Below are 19,336 nucleotides of genomic sequence, written 5' to 3'. Positions count from 1 at the left end.
AAAGCCAAAGAGTCCATCCCAAAATCCGACAAACAAGCAAAATGAACAAAAAGCATTGAATTCAATTCTTTCTGATTTTAGAAACTGCATTAAAGAAGGGGTGCACCGGTCCTGGAGATACTGCAATACCAGGTCAATGCGTGGAGTGGACAGAGCAAGCTCTTTTTCCATCTCCCTGTTCTAAAAATCCATTTAATATATGGTCCCCAGATAGGGGACGTATCAGATATTAAACTGATAAGAACAGATACTACACTTGATCTTAGCCAAAAGGCCGAGAAGCGATAACCAGAATTGGTTTCCGACTACGGTGCCACCCAAGGATTCTGAAAAGTCCATTTGTGGAGATGGCCACCTGGACTCCCGTTAAGAAGACATGCTGTCAACCTCTAGATCCCTCACATGCCTGCACTTTTCGGCTTGCTGCTGCTGCAATCCACGCGTTTTAGATCTGCATAACTCCACCTCTTTTAGCACAGTACCCTCAACCCCCGGCTGTTCCCACCCGCCTCAACACCGTTGGAAGGGAGGAGAACCAATTAAGGCGGGGGGGGGGGGGGGGGTGGAACGAGCAGCTGTCTACCCTTAGCAGGAGGGTTGCTGATTAATTACCTCTCCTGCTGCTGCTGCTAGCTGTCCAGCAGCAGACTGAAGGTGGCTGCTGCTGTGCGCAGGTATATAAAGGCTCAGAGCCTATTATGACACGCGCAGCCAGCGTTCCATTGCCACATTCCGTCTACTGCAGGCGGGATACCTGGATGGCTGAATGTCACTGAGAAGCTCACAGAGACCGCCATAAGCAACAGTTTAAAAGAATGCCACAGACAAATCAACCAAACTTTTTGGGTTGGTTTCTCTTTTATAGTCTGCAGGCATTAAATGAAAGAAGTCAGTGTTCCAGCAGAGGGAGACAACGTTTCAGAAAAGGCATTGTAGCAAACCAAAAAAGAAATTTTAAGCGCAGCAGAGTAACCAGCTCACATACCTGTTAGCTCAGGTGAGTTTAAAAGGCTGCTGTTGATAACAAGGGCATTTGCTAAATAGATGGTGTGTGTGCAACAATATACTGAAAGGTCAATTATATTGTGCAGCTTATCTCACCACCTGTAGTTATTTAGGTGAAAGCTCCAAAATGCTTGCCTAATATGTCTGTTTATCCAAAAGGAAGTATAGAGGGAGAGCTAGATAGATAGCATTGCATTACATTACATTACATGGCAATGCAATGCACAGTTGCTGAAGTTGAACCAAAATGAGCTTGTCATCTGGCTTCTGCAACTTTTAACATGAAAAATCCAATGAGGAGAAGAAAAGCAAAGCCAAAGAGTCCATCCCAAAATCCGACAAACAAGCAAAATGAACAAAAAGCATTGAATTCAATTCTTTCTGATTTTAGAAACTGCATTAAAGAAGGGGTGCACCGGTCCTGGAGATACTGCAATACCAGGTCAATGCGTGGAGTGGACAGAGCAAGCTCTTTTTCCATCTCCCTGTTCTAAAAATCCATTTAATATATGGTCCCCAGATAGGGGACGTATCAGATATTAAACTGATAAGAACAGATACTACACTTGATCTTAGCCAAAAGGCCGAGAAGCGATAACCAGAATTGGTTTCCGACTACGGTGCCACCCAAGGATTCTGAAAAGTCCATTTGTGGAGATGGCCACCTGGACTCCCGTTAAGAAGACATGCTGTCAACCTCTAGATCCCTCACATGCCTGCACTTTTCGGCTTGCTGCTGCTGCAATCCACGCGTTTTAGATCTGCATAACTCCACCTCTTTTAGTACAGTACCCTCAACCCCCGGCTGTTCCCACCCGCCTCAACACCGTTGGAAGGGAGGAGAACCAATTAAGGCGGGGGGGGGGGGGGGGTGGAACGAGCAGCTGTCTACCCTTAGCAGGAGGGTTGCTGATTAATTACCTCTCCTGCTGCTGCTGCTGCTGGCTGTCCAGCAGCAGACTGAAGGTGGCTGCTGCTGTGCGCAGGTATATAAAGGCTCAGAGCCTATTATGACACGCGCAGCCAGCGTTCCATTGCCACATTCCGTCTACTGCAGGCGGGATACCTGGATGGCTGAATGTCACTGAGAAGCTCACAGAGACCGCCATAAGCAACAGTTTAAAAGAATGCCACAGACTAATCAACCAAACTTTTTGGGTTGGTTTCTCTTTTATAGTCTGCAGGCATTAAATGAAAGAAGTCAGTGTTCCAGCAGAGGGAGACAACGTTTCAGAAAAGGCATTGTAGCAAACCAAAAAAGAAATTTTAAGCGCAGCAGAGTAACCAGCTCACATACCTGTTAGCTCAGGTGAGTTTAAAAGGCTGCTGTTGATAACAAGGGCATTTGCTAAATAGATGGTGTGTGTGCAACAATATACTGAAAGGTCAATTATATTGTGCAGCTTATCTCACCACCTGTAGTTATTTAGGTGAAAGCTCCAAAATGCTTGCCTAATATGTCTGTTTATCCAAAAGGAAGTATAGAGGGAGAGCTAGATAGATAGCATTGCATTACATTACATTACATGGCAATGCAATGCACAGTTGCTGAAGTTGAACCAAAATGAGCTTGTCATCTGGCTTCTGCAACTTTTAACATGAAAAATCCAATGAGGAGAAGAAAAGCAAAGCCAAAGAGTCCATCCCAAAATCCGACAAACAAGCAAAATGAACAAAAAGCATTGAATTCAATTCTTTCTGATTTTAGAAACTGCATTAAAGAAGGGGTGCACCGGTCCTGGAGATACTGCAATACCAGGTCAATGCGTGGAGTGGACAGAGCAAGCTCTTTTTCCATCTCCCTGTTCTAAAAATCCATTTAATATATGGTCCCCAGATAGGGGACGTATCAGATATTAAACTGATAAGAACAGATACTACACTTGATCTTAGCCAAAAGGCCGAGAAGCGATAACCAGAATTGGTTTCCGACTACGGTGCCACCCAAGGATTCTGAAAAGTCCATTTGTGGAGATGGCCACCTGGACTCCCGTTAAGAAGACATGCTGTCAACCTCTAGATCCCTCACATGCCTGCACTTTTCGGCTTGCTGCTGCTGCAATCCACGCGTTTTAGATCTGCATAACTCCACCTCTTTTAGCACAGTACCCTCAACCCCCGGCTGTTCCCACCCGCCTCAACACCGTTGGAAGGGAGGAGAACCAATTAAGGCGGGGGGGGGGGGTGGAACGAGCAGCTGTCTACCCTTAGCAGGAGGGTTGCTGATTAATTACCTCTCCTGCTGCTGCTGCTGCTGCTGGCTGTCCAGCAGCAGACTGAAGGTGGCTGCTGCTGTGCGCAGGTATATAAAGGCTCAGAGCCTATTATGACACGCGCAGCCAGCGTTCCATTGCCACATTCCGTCTACTGCAGGCGGGATACCTGGATGGCTGAATGTCACTGAGAAGCTCACAGAGACCGCCATAAGCAACAGTTTAAAAGAATGCCACAGACTAATCAACCAAACTTTTTGGGTTGGTTTCTCTTTTATAGTCTGCAGGCATTAAATGAAAGAAGTCAGTGTTCCAGCAGAGGGAGACAACGTTTCAGAAAAGGCATTGTAGCAAACCAAAAAAGAAATTTTAAGCGCAGCAGAGTAACCAGCTCACATACCTGTTAGCTCAGGTGAGTTTAAAAGGCTGCTGTTGATAACAAGGGCATTTGCTAAATAGATGGTGTGTGTGCAACAATATACTGAAAGGTCAATTATATTGTGCAGCTTATCTCACCACCTGTAGTTATTTAGGTGAAAGCTCCAAAATGCTTGCCTAATATGTCTGTTTATCCAAAAGGAAGTATAGAGGGAGAGCTAGATAGATAGCATTGCATTACATTACATTACATGGCAATGCAATGCACAATTGCTGAAGTTGAACCAAAATGAGCTTGTCATCTGGCTTCTGCAACTTTTAACATGAAAAATCCAATGAGGAGAAGAAAAGCAAAGCCAAAGAGTCCATCCCAAAATCCGACAAACAAGCAAAATGAACAAAAAGCATTGAATTCAATTCTTTCTGATTTTAGAAACTGCATTAAAGAAGGGGTGCACCGGTCCTGGAGATACTGCAATACCAGGTCAATGCGTGGAGTGGACAGAGCAAGCTCTTTTTCCATCTCGATGTTCTAAAAATCCATTTAATATATGGTCCCCAGATAGGGGACGTATCAGATATTAAACTGATAAGAACAGATACTACACTTGATCTTAGCCAAAAGGCCGAGAAGCGATAACCAGAATTGGTTTCCGACTACGGTGCAACCCAAGGATTCTGAAAAGTCCATTTGTGGAGATGGCCACCTGGACTCCCGTTAAGAAGACATGCTGTCAACCTCTAGATCCCTCACATGCCTGCACTTTTCGGCTTGCTGCTGCTGCAATCCACGCGTTTTAGATCTGCATAACTCCACCTCTTTTAGCACAGTACCCTCAACCCCCGGCTGTTCCCACCCGCCTCAACACCGTTGGAAGGGAGGAGAACCAATTAAGGCGGGGGGGGGGGTGGAACGAGCAGCTGTCTACCCTTAGCAGGAGCATTGCTGATTAATTACCTCTCCTGCTGCTGCTGCTGCTGCTGGCTGTCCAGCAGCAGACTGAAGGTGGCTGCTGCTGTGCGCAGGTATATAAAGGCTCAGAGCCTATTATGACACGCGCAGCCAGCGTTCCATTGCCACATTCCGTCTACTGCAGGCGGGATACCTGGATGGCTGAATGTCACTGAGAAGCTCACAGAGACCGCCATAAGCAACAGTTTAAAAGAATGCCACAGACTAATCAACCAAACTTTTTGGGTTGGTTTCTCTTTTATAGTCTGCAGGCATTAAATGAAAGAAGTCAGTGTTCCAGCAGAGGGAGACAACGTTTCAGAAAAGGCATTGTAGCAAACCAAAAAAGAAATTTTAAGCGCAGCAGAGTAACCAGCTCACATACCTGTTAGCTCAGGTGAGTTTAAAAGGCTGCTGTTGATAACAAGGGCATTTGCTAAATAGATGGTGTGTGTGCAACAATATACTGAAAGGTCAATTATATTGTGCAGCTTATCTCACCACCTGTAGCTATTTAGGTGAAAGCTCCAAAATGCTTGCCTAATATGTCTGTTTATCCAAAAGGAAGTATAGAGGGAGAGCTAGATAGATAGCATTGCATTACATTACATTACATGGCAATGCAATGCACAGTTGCTGAAGTTGAACCAAAATGAGCTTGTCATCTGGCTTCTGCAACTTTTAACATGAAAAATCCAATGAGGAGAAGAAAAGCAAAGCCAAAGAGTCCATCCCAAAATCCGACAAACAAGCAAAATGAACAAAAAGCATTGAATTCAATTCTTTCTGATTTTAGAAACTGCATTAAAGAAGGGGTGCACCGGTCCTGGAGATACTGCAATACCAGGTCAATGCGTGGAGTGGACAGAGCAAGCTCTTTTTCCATCTCCCTGTTCTAAAAATCCATTTAATATATGGTCCCCAGATAGGGGACGTATCAGATATTAAACTGATAAGAACAGATACTACACTTGATCTTAGCCAAAAGGCCGAGAAGCGATAACCAGAATTGGTTTCCGACTACGGTGCCACCCAAGGATTCTGAAAAGTCCATTTGTGGAGATGGCCACCTGGACTCCCGTTAAGAAGACATGCTGTCAACCTCTAGATCCCTCACATGCCTGCACTTTTCGGCTTGCTGCTGCTGCAATCCACGCGTTTTAGATCTGCATAACTCCACCTCTTTTAGCACAGTACCCTCAACCCCCGGCTGTTCCCACCCGCCTCAACACCGTTGGAAGGGAGGAGAACCAATTAAGGCGGGGGGGGGGGGTGGAACGAGCAGCTGTCTACCCTTAGCAGGAGGGTTGCTGATTAATTACCTCTCCTGCTGCTGCTGGCTGTCCAGCAGCAGACTGAAGGTGGCTGCTGCTGTGCGCAGGTATATAAAGGCTCAGAGCCTATTATGACACGCGCAGCCAGCGTTCCATTGCCACATTCCGTCTACTGCAGGCGGGATACCTGGATGGCTGAATGTCACTGAGAAGCTCACAGAGACCGCCATAAGCAACAGTTTAAAAGAATGCCACAGACTAATCAACCAAACTTTTTGGGTTGGTTTCTCTTTTATAGTCTGCAGGCATTAAATGAAAGAAGTCAGTGTTCCAGCAGAGGGAGACAACGTTTCAGAAAAGGCATTGTAGCAAACCAAAAAAGAAATTTTAAGCGCAGCAGAGTAACCAGCTCACATACCTGTTAGCTCAGGTGAGTTTAAAAGGCTGCTGTTGATAACAAGGGCATTTGCTAAATAGATGGTGTGTGTGCAACAATATACTGAAAGGTCAATTATATTGTGCAGCTTATCTCACCACCTGTAGTTATTTAGGTGAAAGCTCCAAAATGCTTGCCTAATATGTCTGTTTATCCAAAAGGAAGTATAGAGGGAGAGCTAGATAGATAGCATTGCATTACATTACATTACATGGCAATGCAATGCACAGTTGCTGAAGTTGAACCAAAATGAGCTTGTCATCTGGCTTCTGCAACTTTTAACATGAAAAATCCAATGAGGAGAAGAAAAGCAAAGCCAAAGAGTCCATCCCAAAATCCGACAAACAAGCAAAATGAACAAAAAGCATTGAATTCAATTCTTTCTGATTTTAGAAACTGCATTAAAGAAGGGGTGCACCGGTCCTGGAGATACTGCAATACCAGGTCAATGCGTGGAGTGGACAGAGCAAGCTCTTTTTCCATCTCCCTGTTCTAAAAATCCATTTAATATATGGTCCCCCCAGATAGGGGACGTATCAGATATTAAACTGATAAGAACAGATACTACACTTGATCTTAGCCAAAAGGCCGAGAAGCGATAACCAGAATTGGTTTCCGACTACGGTGCCACCCAAGGATTCTGAAAAGTCCATTTGTGGAGATGGCCACCTGGACTCCCGTTAAGAAGACATGCTGTCAACCTCTAGATCCCTCACATGCCTGCACTTTTCGGCTTGCTGCTGCTGCAATCCACGCGTTTTAGATCTGCATAACTCCACCTCTTTTAGCACAGTACCCTCAACCCCCGGCTGTTCCCACCCGCCTCAACACCGTTGGAAGGGAGGAGAACCAATTAAGGCGGGGGGGGGGGTGGAACGAGCAGCTGTCTACCCTTAGCAGGAGGGTTGCTGATTAATTACCTCTCCTGCTGCTGCTGCTGCTGGCTGTCCAGCAGCAGACTGAAAGTGGCTGCTGCTGTGCGCAGGTATATAAAGGCTCAGAGCCTATTATGACACGCGCAGCCAGCGTTCCATTGCCACATTCCGTCTACTGCAGGCGGGATACCTGGATGGCTGAATGTCACTGAGAAGCTCACAGAGACCGCCATAAGCAACAGTTTAAAAGAATACCACAGACTAATCAACCAAACTTTTTGGGTTGGTTTCTCTTTTATAGTCTGCAGGCATTAAATGAAAGAAGTCAGTGTTCCAGCAGAGGGAGACAACGTTTCAGAAAAGGCATTGTAGCAAACCAAAAAAGAAATTTTAAGCGCAGCAGAGTAACCAGCTCACATACCTGTTAGCTCAGGTGAGTTTAAAAGGCTGCTGTTGATAACAAGGGCATTTGCTAAATAGATGGTGTGTGTGCAACAATATACTGAAAGGTCAATTATATTGTGCAGCTTATCTCACCACCTGTAGTTATTTAGGTGAAAGCTCCAAAATGCTTGCCTAATATGTCTGTTTATCCAAAAGGAAGTATAGAGGGAGAGCTAGATAGATAGCATTGCATTACATTACATTACATGGCAATGCAATGCACAGTTGCTGAAGTTGAACCAAAATGAGCTTGTCATCTGGCTTCTGCAACTTTTAACATGAAAAATCCAATGAGGAGAAGAAAAGCAAAGCCAAAGAGTCCATCCCAAAATCCGACAAACAAGCAAAATGAACAAAAAGCATTGAATTCAATTCTTTCTGATTTTAGAAACTGCATTAAAGAAGGGGTGCACCGGTCCTGGAGATACTGCAATACCAGGTCAATGCGTGGAGTGGACAGAGCAAGCTCTTTTTCCATCTCCCTGTTCTAAAAATCCATTTAATATATGGTCCCCAGATAGGGGACGTATCAGATATTAAACTGATAAGAACAGATACTACACTTGATCTTAGCCAAAAGGCCGAGAAGCGATAACCAGAATTGGTTTCCGACTACGGTGCCACCCAAGGATTCTGAAAAGTCCATTTGTGGAGATGGCCACCTGGACTCCCGTTAAGAAGACATGCTGTCAACCTCTAGATCCCTCACATGCCTGCACTTTTCGGCTTGCTGCTGCTGCAATCCACGCGTTTTAGATCTGCATAACTCCACCTCTTTTAGCACAGTACCCTCAACCCCCGGCTGTTCCCACCCGCCTCAACACCGTTGGAAGGGAGGAGAACCAATTAAGGCGGGGGGGGGGTGGAACGAGCAGCTGTCTACCCTTAGCAGGAGGGTTGCTGATTAATTACCTCTCCTGCTGCTGCTGGCTGTCCAGCAGCAGACTGAAGGTGGCTGCTGCTGTGCGCAGGTATATAAAGGCTCAGAGCCTATTATGACACGCGCAGCCAGCGTTCCATTGCCACATTCCGTCTACTGCAGGCGGGATACCTGGATGGCTGAATGTCACTGAGAAGCTCACAGAGACCGCCATAAGCAACAGTTTAAAAGAATGCCACAGACTAATCAACCAAACTTTTTGGGTTGGTTTCTCTTTTATAGTCTGCAGGCATTAAATGAAAGAAGTCAGTGTTCCAGCAGAGGGAGACAACGTTTCAGAAAAGGCATTGTAGCAAACCAAAAAAGAAATTTTAAGCGCAGCAGAGTAACCAGCTCACATACCTGTTAGCTCAGGTGAGTTTAAAAGGCTGCTGTTGATAACAAGGGCATTTGCTAAATAGATGGTGTGTGTGCAACAATATACTGAAAGGTCAATTATATTGTGCAGCTTATCTCACCACCTGTAGTTATTTAGGTGAAAGCTCCAAAATGCTTGCCTAATATGTCTGTTTATCCAAAAGGAAGTATAGAGGGAGAGCTAGATAGATAGCATTGCATTACATTACATTACATGGCAATGCAATGCACAGTTGCTGAAGTTGAACCAAAATGAGCTTGTCATCTGGCTTCTGCAACTTTTAACATGAAAAATCCAATGAGGAGAAGAAAAGCAAAGCCAAAGAGTCCATCCCAAAATCCGACAAACAAGCAAAATGAACAAAAAGCATTGAATTCAATTCTTTCTGATTTTAGAAACTGCATTAAAGAAGGGGTGCACCGGTCCTGGAGATACTGCAATACCAGGTCAATGCGTGGAGTGGACAGAGCAAGCTCTTTTTCCATCTCCCTGTTCTAAAAATCCATTTAATATATGGTCCCCCCAGATAGGGGACGTATCAGATATTAAACTGATAAGAACAGATACTACACTTGATCTTAGCCAAAAGGCCGAGAAGCGATAACCAGAATTGGTTTCCGACTACGGTGCCACCCAAGGATTCTGAAAAGTCCATTTGTGGAGATGGCCACCTGGACTCCCGTTAAGAAGACATGCTGTCAACCTCTAGATCCCTCACATGCCTGCACTTTTCGGCTTGCTGCTGCTGCAATCCACGCGTTTTAGATCTGCATAACTCCACCTCTTTTAGCACAGTACCCTCAACCCCCGGCTGTTCCCACCCGCCTCAACACCGTTGGAAGGGAGGAGAACCAATTAAGGCGGGGGGGGGGGGTGGAACGAGCAGCTGTCTACCCTTAGCAGGAGGGTTGCTGATTAATTACCTCTCCTGCTGCTGCTGCTGCTGGCTGTCCAGCAGCAGACTGAAAGTGGCTGCTGCTGTGCGCAGGTATATAAAGGCTCAGAGCCTATTATGACACGCGCAGCCAGCGTTCCATTGCCACATTCCGTCTACTGCAGGCGGGATACCTGGATGGCTGAATGTCACTGAGAAGCTCACAGAGACCGCCATAAGCAACAGTTTAAAAGAATGCCACAGACTAATCAACCAAACTTTTTGGGTTGGTTTCTCTTTTATAGTCTGCAGGCATTAAATGAAAGAAGTCAGTGTTCCAGCAGAGGGAGACAACGTTTCAGAAAAGGCATTGTAGCAAACCAAAAAAGAAATTTTAAGCGCAGCAGAGTAACCAGCTCACATACCTGTTAGCTCAGGTGAGTTTAAAAGGCTGCTGTTGATAACAAGGGCATTTGCTAAATAGATGGTGTGTGTGCAACAATATACTGAAAGGTCAATTATATTGTGCAGCTTATCTCACCACCTGTAGTTATTTAGGTGAAAGCTCCAAAATGCTTGCCTAATATGTCTGTTTATCCAAAAGGAAGTATAGAGGGAGAGCTAGATAGATAGCATTGCATTACATTACATTACATGGCAATGCAATGCACAGTTGCTGAAGTTGAACCAAAATGAGCTTGTCATCTGGCTTCTGCAACTTTTAACATGAAAAATCCAATGAGGAGAAGAAAAGCAAAGCCAAAGAGTCCATCCCAAAATCCGACAAACAAGCAAAATGAACAAAAAGCATTGAATTCAATTCTTTCTGATTTTAGAAACTGCATTAAAGAAGGGGTGCACCGGTCCTGGAGATACTGCAATATCAGGTCAATGCGTGGAGTGGACAGAGCAAGCTCTTTTTCCATCTCCCTGTTCTAAAAATCCATTTAATATATGGTCCCCAGATAGGGGACGTATCAGATATTAAACTGATAAGAACAGATACTACACTTGATCTTAGCCAAAAGGCCGAGAAGCGATAACCAGAATTGGTTTCCGACTACGGTGCCACCCAAGGATTCTGAAAAGTCCATTTGTGGAGATGGCCACCTGGACTCCCGTTAAGAGGACATGCTGTCAACCTCTAGATCCCTCACATGCCTGCACTTTTCGGCTTGCTGCTGCTGCAATCCACGCGTTTTAGATCTGCATAACTCCACCTCTTTTAGCACAGTACCCTCTACCCCCGGCTGTTCCCACCCGCCTCAACACCGTTGGAAGGGAGATGAACCAATTAAGGCGGGGGGGGGGGTGTGGAACGAGCAGCTGTCTACCCTTAGCAGGAGGGTTGCTGATTAATTACCTCTCCTGCTGCTGCTGCTGCTGGCTGTCCAGCAGCAGACTGAAGGTGGCTGCTGCTGTGCGCAGGTATATAAAGGCTCAGAGCCTATTATGACACGCGCAGCCAGCGTTCCATTGCCACATTCCGTCTACTGCAGGCGGGATACCTGGATGGCTGAATGTCACTGAGAAGCTCACAGAGACCGCCATAAGCAACAGTTTAAAAGAATACCACAGACTAATCAACCAAACTTTTTGGGTTGGTTTCTCTTTTATAGTCTGCAGGCATTAAATGAAAGAAGTCAGTGTTCCAGCAGAGGGAGACAACGTTTCAGAAAAGGCATTGTAGCAAACCAAAAAAGAAATTTTAAGCGCAGCAGAGTAACCAGCTCACATACCTGTTAGCTCAGGTGAGTTTAAAAGGCTGCTGTTGATAACAAGGGCATTTGCTAAATAGATGGTGTGTGTGCAACAATATACTGAAAGGTCAATTATATTGTGCAGCTTATCTCACCACCTGTAGTTATTTAGGTGAAAGCTCCAAAATGCTTGCCTAATATGTCTGTTTATCCAAAAGGAAGTATAGAGGGAGAGCTAGATAGATAGCAGTGCATTACATTACATGGCAATGCAATGCACAGTTGCTGAAGTTGAACCAAAATGAGCTTGTCATCTGGCTTCTGCAACTTTTAACATGAAAAATCCAATGAGGAGAAGAAAAGCAAAGCCAAAGAGTCCATCCCAAAATCCGACAAACAAGCAAAATGAACAAAAAGCATTGAATTCAATTCTTTCTGATTTTAGAAACTGCATTAAAGAAGGGGTGCACCGGTCCTGGAGATACTGCAATACCAGGTCAATGCGTGGAGTGGACAGAGCAAGCTCTTTTTCCATCTCCCTGTTCTAAAAATCCATTTAATATATGGTCCCCAGATAGGGGACGTATCAGATATTAAACTGATAAGAACAGATACTACACTTGATCTTAGCCAAAAGGCCGAGAAGCGATAACCAGAATTGGTTTCCGACTACGGTGCCACCCAAGGATTCTGAAAAGTCCATTTGTGGAGATGGCCACCTGGACTCCCGTTAAGAAGACATGCTGTCAACCTCTAGATCCCTCACATGCCTGCACTTTTCGGCTTGCTGCTGCTGCAATCCACGCGTTTTAGATCTGCATAACTCCACCTCTTTTAGCACAGTACCCTCAACCCCCGGCTGTTCCCACCCGCCTCAACACCGTTGGAAGGGAGGAGAACCAATTAAGGCGGGGGGGGGGGTGGAACGAGCAGCTGTCTACCCTTAGCAGGAGGGTTGCTGATTAATTACCTCTCCTGCTGCTGCTGGCTGTCCAGCAGCAGACTGAAGGTGGCTGCTGCTGTGCGCAGGTATATAAAGGCTCAGAGCCTATTATGACACGCGCAGCCAGCGTTCCATTGCCACATTCCGTCTACTGCAGGCGGGATACCTGGATGGCTGAATGTCACTGAGAAGCTCACAGAGACCGCCATAAGCAACAGTTTAAAAGAATGCCACAGACTAATCAACCAAACTTTTTGGGTTGGTTTCTCTTTTATAGTCTGCAGGCATTAAATGAAAGAAGTCAGTGTTCCAGCAGAGGGAGACAACGTTTCAGAAAAGGCATTGTAGCAAACCAAAAAAGAAATTTTAAGCGCAGCAGAGTAACCAGCTCACATACCTGTTAGCTCAGGTGAGTTTAAAAGGCTGCTGTTGATAACAAGGGCATTTGCTAAATAGATGGTGTGTGTGCAACAATATACTGAAAGGTCAATTATATTGTGCAGCTTATCTCACCACCTGTAGTTATTTAGGTGAAAGCTCCAAAATGCTTGCCTAATATGTCTGTTTATCCAAAAGGAAGTATAGAGGGAGAGCTAGATAGATAGCATTGCATTACATTACATTACATGGCAATGCAATGCACAGTTGCTGAAGTTGAACCAAAATGAGCTTGTCATCTGGCTTCTGCAACTTTTAACATGAAAAATCCAATGAGGAGAAGAAAAGCAAAGCCAAAGAGTCCATCCCAAAATCCGACAAACAAGCAAAATGAACAAAAAGCATTGAATTCAATTCTTTCTGATTTTAGAAACTGCATTAAAGAAGGGGTGCACCGGTCCTGGAGATACTGCAATACCAGGTCAATGCGTGGAGTGGACAGAGCAAGCTCTTTTTCCATCTCCCTGTTCTAAAAATCCATTTAATATATGGTCCCCCCAGATAGGGGACGTATCAGATATTAAACTGATAAGAACAGATACTACACTTGATCTTAGCCAAAAGGCCGAGAAGCGATAACCAGAATTGGTTTCCGACTACGGTGCCACCCAAGGATTCTGAAAAGTCCATTTGTGGAGATGGCCACCTGGACTCCCGTTAAGAAGACATGCTGTCAACCTCTAGATCCCTCACATGCCTGCACTTTTCGGCTTGCTGCTGCTGCAATCCACGCGTTTTAGATCTGCATAACTCCACCTCTTTTAGCACAGTACCCTCAACCCCCGGCTGTTCCCACCCGCCTCAACACCGTTGGAAGGGAGGAGAACCAATTAAGGCGGGGGGGGGGGTGGAACGAGCAGCTGTCTACCCTTAGCAGGAGGGTTGCTGATTAATTACCTCTCCTGCTGCTGCTGCTGCTGGCTGTCCAGCAGCAGACTGAAAGTGGCTGCTGCTGTGCGCAGGTATATAAAGGCTCAGAGCCTATTATGACACGCGCAGCCAGCGTTCCATTGCCACATTCCGTCTACTGCAGGCGGGATACCTGGATGGCTGAATGTCACTGAGAAGCTCACAGAGACCGCCATAAGCAACAGTTTAAAAGAATACCACAGACTAATCAACCAAACTTTTTGGGTTGGTTTCTCTTTTATAGTCTGCAGGCATTAAATGAAAGAAGTCAGTGTTCCAGCAGAGGGAGACAACGTTTCAGAAAAGGCATTGTAGCAAACCAAAAAAGAAATTTTAAGCGCAGCAGAGTAACCAGCTCACATACCTGTTAGCTCAGGTGAGTTTAAAAGGCTGCTGTTGATAACAAGGGCATTTGCTAAATAGATGGTGTGTGTGCAACAATATACTGAAAGGTCAATTATATTGTGCAGCTTATCTCACCACCTGTAGTTATTTAGGTGAAAGCTCCAAAATGCTTGCCTAATATGTCTGTTTATCCAAAAGGAAGTATAGAGGGAGAGCTAGATAGATAGCATTGCATTACATTACATTACATGGCAATGCAATGCACAGTTGCTGAAGTTGAACCAAAATGAGCTTGTCATCTGGCTTCTGCAACTTTTAACATGAAAAATCCAATGAGGAGAAGAAAAGCAAAGCCAAAGAGTCCATCCCAAAATCCGACAAACAAGCAAAATGAACAAAAAGCATTGAATTCAATTCTTTCTGATTTTAGAAACTGCATTAAAGAAGGGGTGCACCGGTCCTGGAGATACTGCAATACCAGGTCAATGCGTGGAGTGGACAGAGCAAGCTCTTTTTCCATCTCCCTGTTCTAAAAATCCATTTAATATATGGTCCCCAGATAGGGGACGTATCAGATATTAAACTGATAAGAACAGATACTACACTTGATCTTAGCCAAAAGGCCGAGAAGCGATAACCAGAATTGGTTTCCGACTACGGTGCCACCCAAGGATTCTGAAAAGTCCATTTGTGGAGATGGCCACCTGGACTCCCGTTAAGAAGACATGCTGTCAACCTCTAGATCCCTCACATGCCTGCACTTTTCGGCTTGCTGCTGCTGCAATCCACGCGTTTTAGATCTGCATAACTCCACCTCTTTTAGCACAGTACCCTCAACCCCCGGCTGTTCCCACCCGCCTCAACACCGTTGGAAGGGAGGAGAACCAATTAAGGCGGGGGGGGGGTGGAACGAGCAGCTGTCTACCCTTAGCAGGAGGGTTGCTGATTAATTACCTCTCCTGCTGCTGCTGGCTGTCCAGCAGCAGACTGAAGGTGGCTGCTGCTGTGCGCAGGTATATAAAGGCTCAGAGCCTATTATGACACGCGCAGCCAGCGTTCCATTGCCACATTCCGTCTACTGCAGGCGGGATACCTGGATGGCTGAATGTCACTGAGAAGCTCACAGAGACCGCCATAAGCAACAGTTTAAAAGAATGCCACAGACTAATCAACCAAACTTTTTGGGTTGGTTTCTCTTTTATAGTCTGCAGGCATTAAATGAAAGAAGTCAGTGTTCCAGCAGAGGGAGACAACGTTTCAGAAAAGGCATTGTAGCAAACCAAAAAAGAAATTTTAAGCGCAGCAGAGTAACCAGCTCACATACCTGTTAGCTCAGGTGAGTTTAAAAGGCTGCTGTTGATAACAAGGGCATTTGCTAAATAGATGGTGTGTGTGCAACAATATACTGAAAGGTCAATTATATTGTGCAGCTTATCTCACCACCTGTAGTTATTTAGGTGAAAGCTCCAAAATGCTTGCCTAATATGTCTGTTTATCCAAAAGGAAGTATAGAGGGAGAGCTAGATAGATAGCATTGCATTACATTACATTACATGGCAATGCAATGCACAGTTGCTGAAGTTGAACCAAAATGAGCTTGTCATCTGGCTTCTGCAACTTTTAACATGAAAAATCCAATGAGGAGAAGAAAAGCAAAGCCAAAGAGTCCATCCCAAAATCCGACAAACAAGCAAAATGAACAAAAAGCATTGAATTCAATTCTTTCTGATTTTAGAAACTGCATTAAAGAAGGGGTGCACCGGTCCTGGAGATACTGCAATACCAGGTCAATGCGTGGAGTGGACAGAGCAAGCTCTTTTTCCATCTCCCTGTTCTAAAAATCCATTTAATATATGGTCCCCCCAGATAGGGGACGTATCAGATATTAAACTGATAAGAACAGATACTACACTTGATCTTAGCCAAAAGGCCGAGAAGCGATAACCAGAATTGGTTTCCGACTACGGTGCCACCCAAGGATTCTGAAAAGTCCATTTGTGGAGATGGCCACCTGGACTCCCGTTAAGAAGACATGCTGTCAACCTCTAGATCCCTCACATGCCTGCACTTTTCGGCTTGCTGCTGCTGCAATCCACGCGTTTTAGATCTGCATAACTCCACCTCTTTTAGCACAGTACCCTCAACCCCCGGCTGTTCCCACCCGCCTCAACACCGTTGGAAGGGAGGAGAACCAATTAAGGCGGGGGGGGGGGGTGGAACGAGCAGCTGTCTACCCTTAGCAGGAGGGTTGCTGATTAATTACCTCTCCTGCTGCTGCTGCTGCTGGCTGTCCAGCAGCAGACTGAAAGTGGCTGCTGCTGTGCGCAGGTATATAAAGGCTCAGAGCCTATTATGACACGCGCAGCCAGCGTTCCATTGCCACATTCCGTCTACTGCAGGCGGGATACCTGGATGGCTGAATGTCACTGAGAAGCTCACAGAGACCGCCATAAGCAACAGTTTAAAAGAATGCCACAGACTAATCAACCAAACTTTTTGGGTTGGTTTCTCTTTTATAGTCTGCAGGCATTAAATGAAAGAAGTCAGTGTTCCAGCAGAGGGAGACAACGTTTCAGAAAAGGCATTGTAGCAAACCAAAAAAGAAATTTTAAGCGCAGCAGAGTAACCAGCTCACATACCTGTTAGCTCAGGTGAGTTTAAAAGGCTGCTGTTGATAACAAGGGCATTTGCTAAATAGATGGTGTGTGTGCAACAATATACTGAAAGGTCAATTATATTGTGCAGCTTATCTCACCACCTGTAGTTATTTAGGTGAAAGCTCCAAAATGCTTGCCTAATATGTCTGTTTATCCAAAAGGAAGTATAGAGGGAGAGCTAGATAGATAGCATTGCATTACATTACATTACATGGCAATGCAATGCACAGTTGCTGAAGTTGAACCAAAATGAGCTTGTCATCTGGCTTCTGCAACTTTTAACATGAAAAATCCAATGAGGAGAAGAAAAGCAAAGCCAAAGAGTCCATCCCAAAATCCGACAAACAAGCAAAATGAACAAAAAGCATTGAATTCAATTCTTTCTGATTTTAGAAACTGCATTAAAGAAGGGGTGCACCGGTCCTGGAGATACTGCAATATCAGGTCAATGCGTGGAGTGGACAGAGCAAGCTCTTTTTCCATCTCCCTGTTCTAAAAATCCATTTAATATATGGTCCCCAGATAGGGGACGTATCAGATATTAAACTGATAAGAACAGATACTACACTTGATCTTAGCCAAAAGGCCGAGAAGCGATAACCAGAATTGGTTTCCGACTACGGTGCCACCCAAGGATTCTGAAAAGTCCATTTGTGGAGATGGCCACCTGGACTCCCGTTAAGAGGACATGCTGTCAACCTCTAGATCCCTCACATGCCTGCACTTTTCGGCTTGCTGCTGCTGCAATCCACGCGTTTTAGATCTGCATAACTCCACCTCTTTTAGCACAGTACCCTCTACCCCCGGCTGTTCCCACCCGCCTCAACACCGTTGGAAGGGAGATGAACCAATTAAGGCGGGGGGGGGGGTGTGGAACGAGCAGCTGTCTACCCTTAGCAGGAGGGTTGCTGATTAATTACCTCTCCTGCTGCTGCTGCTGCTGGCTGTCCAGCAGCAGACTGAAGGTGGCTGCTGCTGTGCGCAGGTATATAAAGGCTCAGAGCCTATTATGACACGCGCAGCCAGCGTTCCATTGCCACATTCCGTCTACTGCAGGCGGGATACCTGGATGGCTGAATGTCACTGAGAAGCTCACAGAGACCGCCATAAGCAACAGTTTAAAAGAATACCACAGACTAATCAACCAAACTTTTTGGGTTGGTTTCTCTTTTATAGTCTGCAGGCATTAAATGAAAGAAGTCAGTGTTCCAGCAGAGGGAGACAACGTTTCAGAAAAGGCATTGTAGCAAACCAAAAAAGAAATTTTAAGCGCAGCAGAGTAACCAGCTCACATACCTGTTAGCTCAGGTGAGTTTAAAAGGCTGCTGTTGATAACAAGGGCATTTGCTAAATAGATGGTGTGTGTGCAACAATATACTGAAAGGTCAATTATATTGTGCAGCTTATCTCACCACCTGTAGTTATTTAGGTGAAAGCTCCAAAATGCTTGCCTAATATGTCTGTTTATCCAAAAGGAAGTATAGAGGGAGAGCTAGATAGATAGCAGTGCATTACATTACATGGCAATGCAATGCACAGTTGCTGAAGTTGAACCAAAATGAGCTTGTCATCTGGCTTCTGCAACTTTTAACATGAAAAATCCAATGAGGAGAAGAAAAGCAAAGCCAAAGAGTCCATCCCAAAATCCGACAAACAAGCAAAATGAACAAAAAGCATTGAATTCAATTCTTTCTGATTTTAGAAACTGCATTAAAGAAGGGGTGCACCGGTCCTGGAGATACTGCAATACCAGGTCAATGCGTGGAGTGGACAGAGCAAGCTCTTTTTCCATCTCCCTGTTCTAAAAATCCATTTAATATATGGTCCCCAGATAGGGGACGTATCAGATATTAAACTGATAAGAACAGATACTACACTTGATCTTAGCCAAAAGGCCGAGAAGCGATAACCAGAATTGGTTTCCGACTACGGTGCCACCCAAGGATTCTGAAAAGTCCATTTGTGGAGATGGCCACCTGGACTCCCGTTAAGAAGACATGCTGTCAACCTCTAGATCCCTCACATGCCTGCACTTTTCGGCTTGCTGCTGCTGCAATCCACGCGTTTTAGATCTGCATAACTCCACCTCTTTTAGCACAGTACCCTCAACCCCCGGCTGTTCCCACCCGCCTCAACACCGTTGGAAGGGAGGAGAACCAATTAAGGCGGGGGGGGGGGTGGAACGAGCAGCTGTCTACCCTTAGCAGGAGGGTTGCTGATTAATTACCTCTCCTGCTGCTGCTGGCTGTCCAGCAGCAGACTGAAGGTGGCTGCTGCTGTGCGCAGGTATATAAAGGCTCAGAGCCTATTATGACACGCGCAGCCAGCGTTCCATTGCCACATTCCGTCTACTGCAGGCGGGATACCTGGATGGCTGAATGTCACTGAGAAGCTCACAGAGACCGCCATAAGCAACAGTTTAAAAGAATGCCACAGACTAATCAACCAAACTTTTTGGGTTGGTTTCTCTTTTATAGTCTGCAGGCATTAAATGAAAGAAGTCAGTGTTCCAGCAGAGGGAGACAACGTTTCAGAAAAGGCATTGTAGCAAACCAAAAAAGAAATTTTAAGCGCAGCAGAGTAACCAGCTCACAT

General features: G+C 45.3%; 15 non-coding genes across 15 annotated transcripts; all 15 read right to left on the bottom strand.

The window, feature by feature from the left end:
- Positions 1 to 95: 95 nt before the first annotated feature.
- LOC141201253 (U2 spliceosomal RNA) lies at positions 96 to 286 on the bottom strand. Its single transcript, XR_012272820.1, has one exon. It is a non-coding gene; the product is annotated as a U2 spliceosomal RNA (small nuclear RNA).
- A 1,124-nt stretch (positions 287 to 1,410) lies between these two features.
- Positions 1,411 to 1,601, bottom strand: LOC141201252 (U2 spliceosomal RNA). The gene has a single exon (XR_012272819.1). It is a non-coding gene; the product is annotated as a U2 spliceosomal RNA (small nuclear RNA).
- Positions 1,602 to 2,727: 1,126 nt separating this feature from the next.
- LOC141201251 (U2 spliceosomal RNA) lies at positions 2,728 to 2,918 on the bottom strand. The gene has a single exon (XR_012272818.1). It is a non-coding gene; the product is annotated as a U2 spliceosomal RNA (small nuclear RNA).
- A 1,125-nt stretch (positions 2,919 to 4,043) lies between these two features.
- LOC141200718 (U2 spliceosomal RNA) lies at positions 4,044 to 4,234 on the bottom strand. Its single transcript, XR_012272430.1, has one exon. It is a non-coding gene; the product is annotated as a U2 spliceosomal RNA (small nuclear RNA).
- A 1,124-nt stretch (positions 4,235 to 5,358) lies between these two features.
- Positions 5,359 to 5,549, bottom strand: LOC141201250 (U2 spliceosomal RNA). The gene has a single exon (XR_012272817.1). It is a non-coding gene; the product is annotated as a U2 spliceosomal RNA (small nuclear RNA).
- A 1,116-nt stretch (positions 5,550 to 6,665) lies between these two features.
- LOC141200690 (U2 spliceosomal RNA) lies at positions 6,666 to 6,858 on the bottom strand. Its single transcript, XR_012272403.1, has one exon. It is a non-coding gene; the product is annotated as a U2 spliceosomal RNA (small nuclear RNA).
- A 1,121-nt stretch (positions 6,859 to 7,979) lies between these two features.
- Positions 7,980 to 8,170, bottom strand: LOC141201249 (U2 spliceosomal RNA). The gene has a single exon (XR_012272816.1). It is a non-coding gene; the product is annotated as a U2 spliceosomal RNA (small nuclear RNA).
- A 1,114-nt stretch (positions 8,171 to 9,284) lies between these two features.
- Positions 9,285 to 9,477, bottom strand: LOC141200689 (U2 spliceosomal RNA). The gene has a single exon (XR_012272402.1). It is a non-coding gene; the product is annotated as a U2 spliceosomal RNA (small nuclear RNA).
- Positions 9,478 to 10,599: 1,122 nt separating this feature from the next.
- Positions 10,600 to 10,790, bottom strand: LOC141200598 (U2 spliceosomal RNA). Its single transcript, XR_012272314.1, has one exon. It is a non-coding gene; the product is annotated as a U2 spliceosomal RNA (small nuclear RNA).
- A 1,118-nt stretch (positions 10,791 to 11,908) lies between these two features.
- Positions 11,909 to 12,099, bottom strand: LOC141201248 (U2 spliceosomal RNA). The gene has a single exon (XR_012272815.1). It is a non-coding gene; the product is annotated as a U2 spliceosomal RNA (small nuclear RNA).
- Positions 12,100 to 13,214: 1,115 nt separating this feature from the next.
- On the bottom strand, positions 13,215 to 13,407 carry LOC141200688 (U2 spliceosomal RNA). Its single transcript, XR_012272401.1, has one exon. It is a non-coding gene; the product is annotated as a U2 spliceosomal RNA (small nuclear RNA).
- A 1,121-nt stretch (positions 13,408 to 14,528) lies between these two features.
- Positions 14,529 to 14,719, bottom strand: LOC141201246 (U2 spliceosomal RNA). The gene has a single exon (XR_012272813.1). It is a non-coding gene; the product is annotated as a U2 spliceosomal RNA (small nuclear RNA).
- Positions 14,720 to 15,833: 1,114 nt separating this feature from the next.
- LOC141200687 (U2 spliceosomal RNA) lies at positions 15,834 to 16,026 on the bottom strand. Its single transcript, XR_012272400.1, has one exon. It is a non-coding gene; the product is annotated as a U2 spliceosomal RNA (small nuclear RNA).
- A 1,122-nt stretch (positions 16,027 to 17,148) lies between these two features.
- On the bottom strand, positions 17,149 to 17,339 carry LOC141200597 (U2 spliceosomal RNA). Its single transcript, XR_012272313.1, has one exon. It is a non-coding gene; the product is annotated as a U2 spliceosomal RNA (small nuclear RNA).
- A 1,118-nt stretch (positions 17,340 to 18,457) lies between these two features.
- Positions 18,458 to 18,648, bottom strand: LOC141201244 (U2 spliceosomal RNA). The gene has a single exon (XR_012272812.1). It is a non-coding gene; the product is annotated as a U2 spliceosomal RNA (small nuclear RNA).
- Positions 18,649 to 19,336: the final 688 nt, after the last annotated feature.

The sequence above is a fragment of the Phyllobates terribilis genome, unplaced genomic scaffold (genome assembly GCF_046119375.1).
Source record: "Phyllobates terribilis strain yellow unplaced genomic scaffold, ASM4611937v1 Scaffold_108__1_contigs__length_5656254, whole genome shotgun sequence".
Classification (NCBI taxonomy): Eukaryota; Metazoa; Chordata; class Amphibia; order Anura; family Dendrobatidae; genus Phyllobates; species Phyllobates terribilis.
This window is presented reverse-complemented; position numbering and strand designations above follow the sequence as displayed.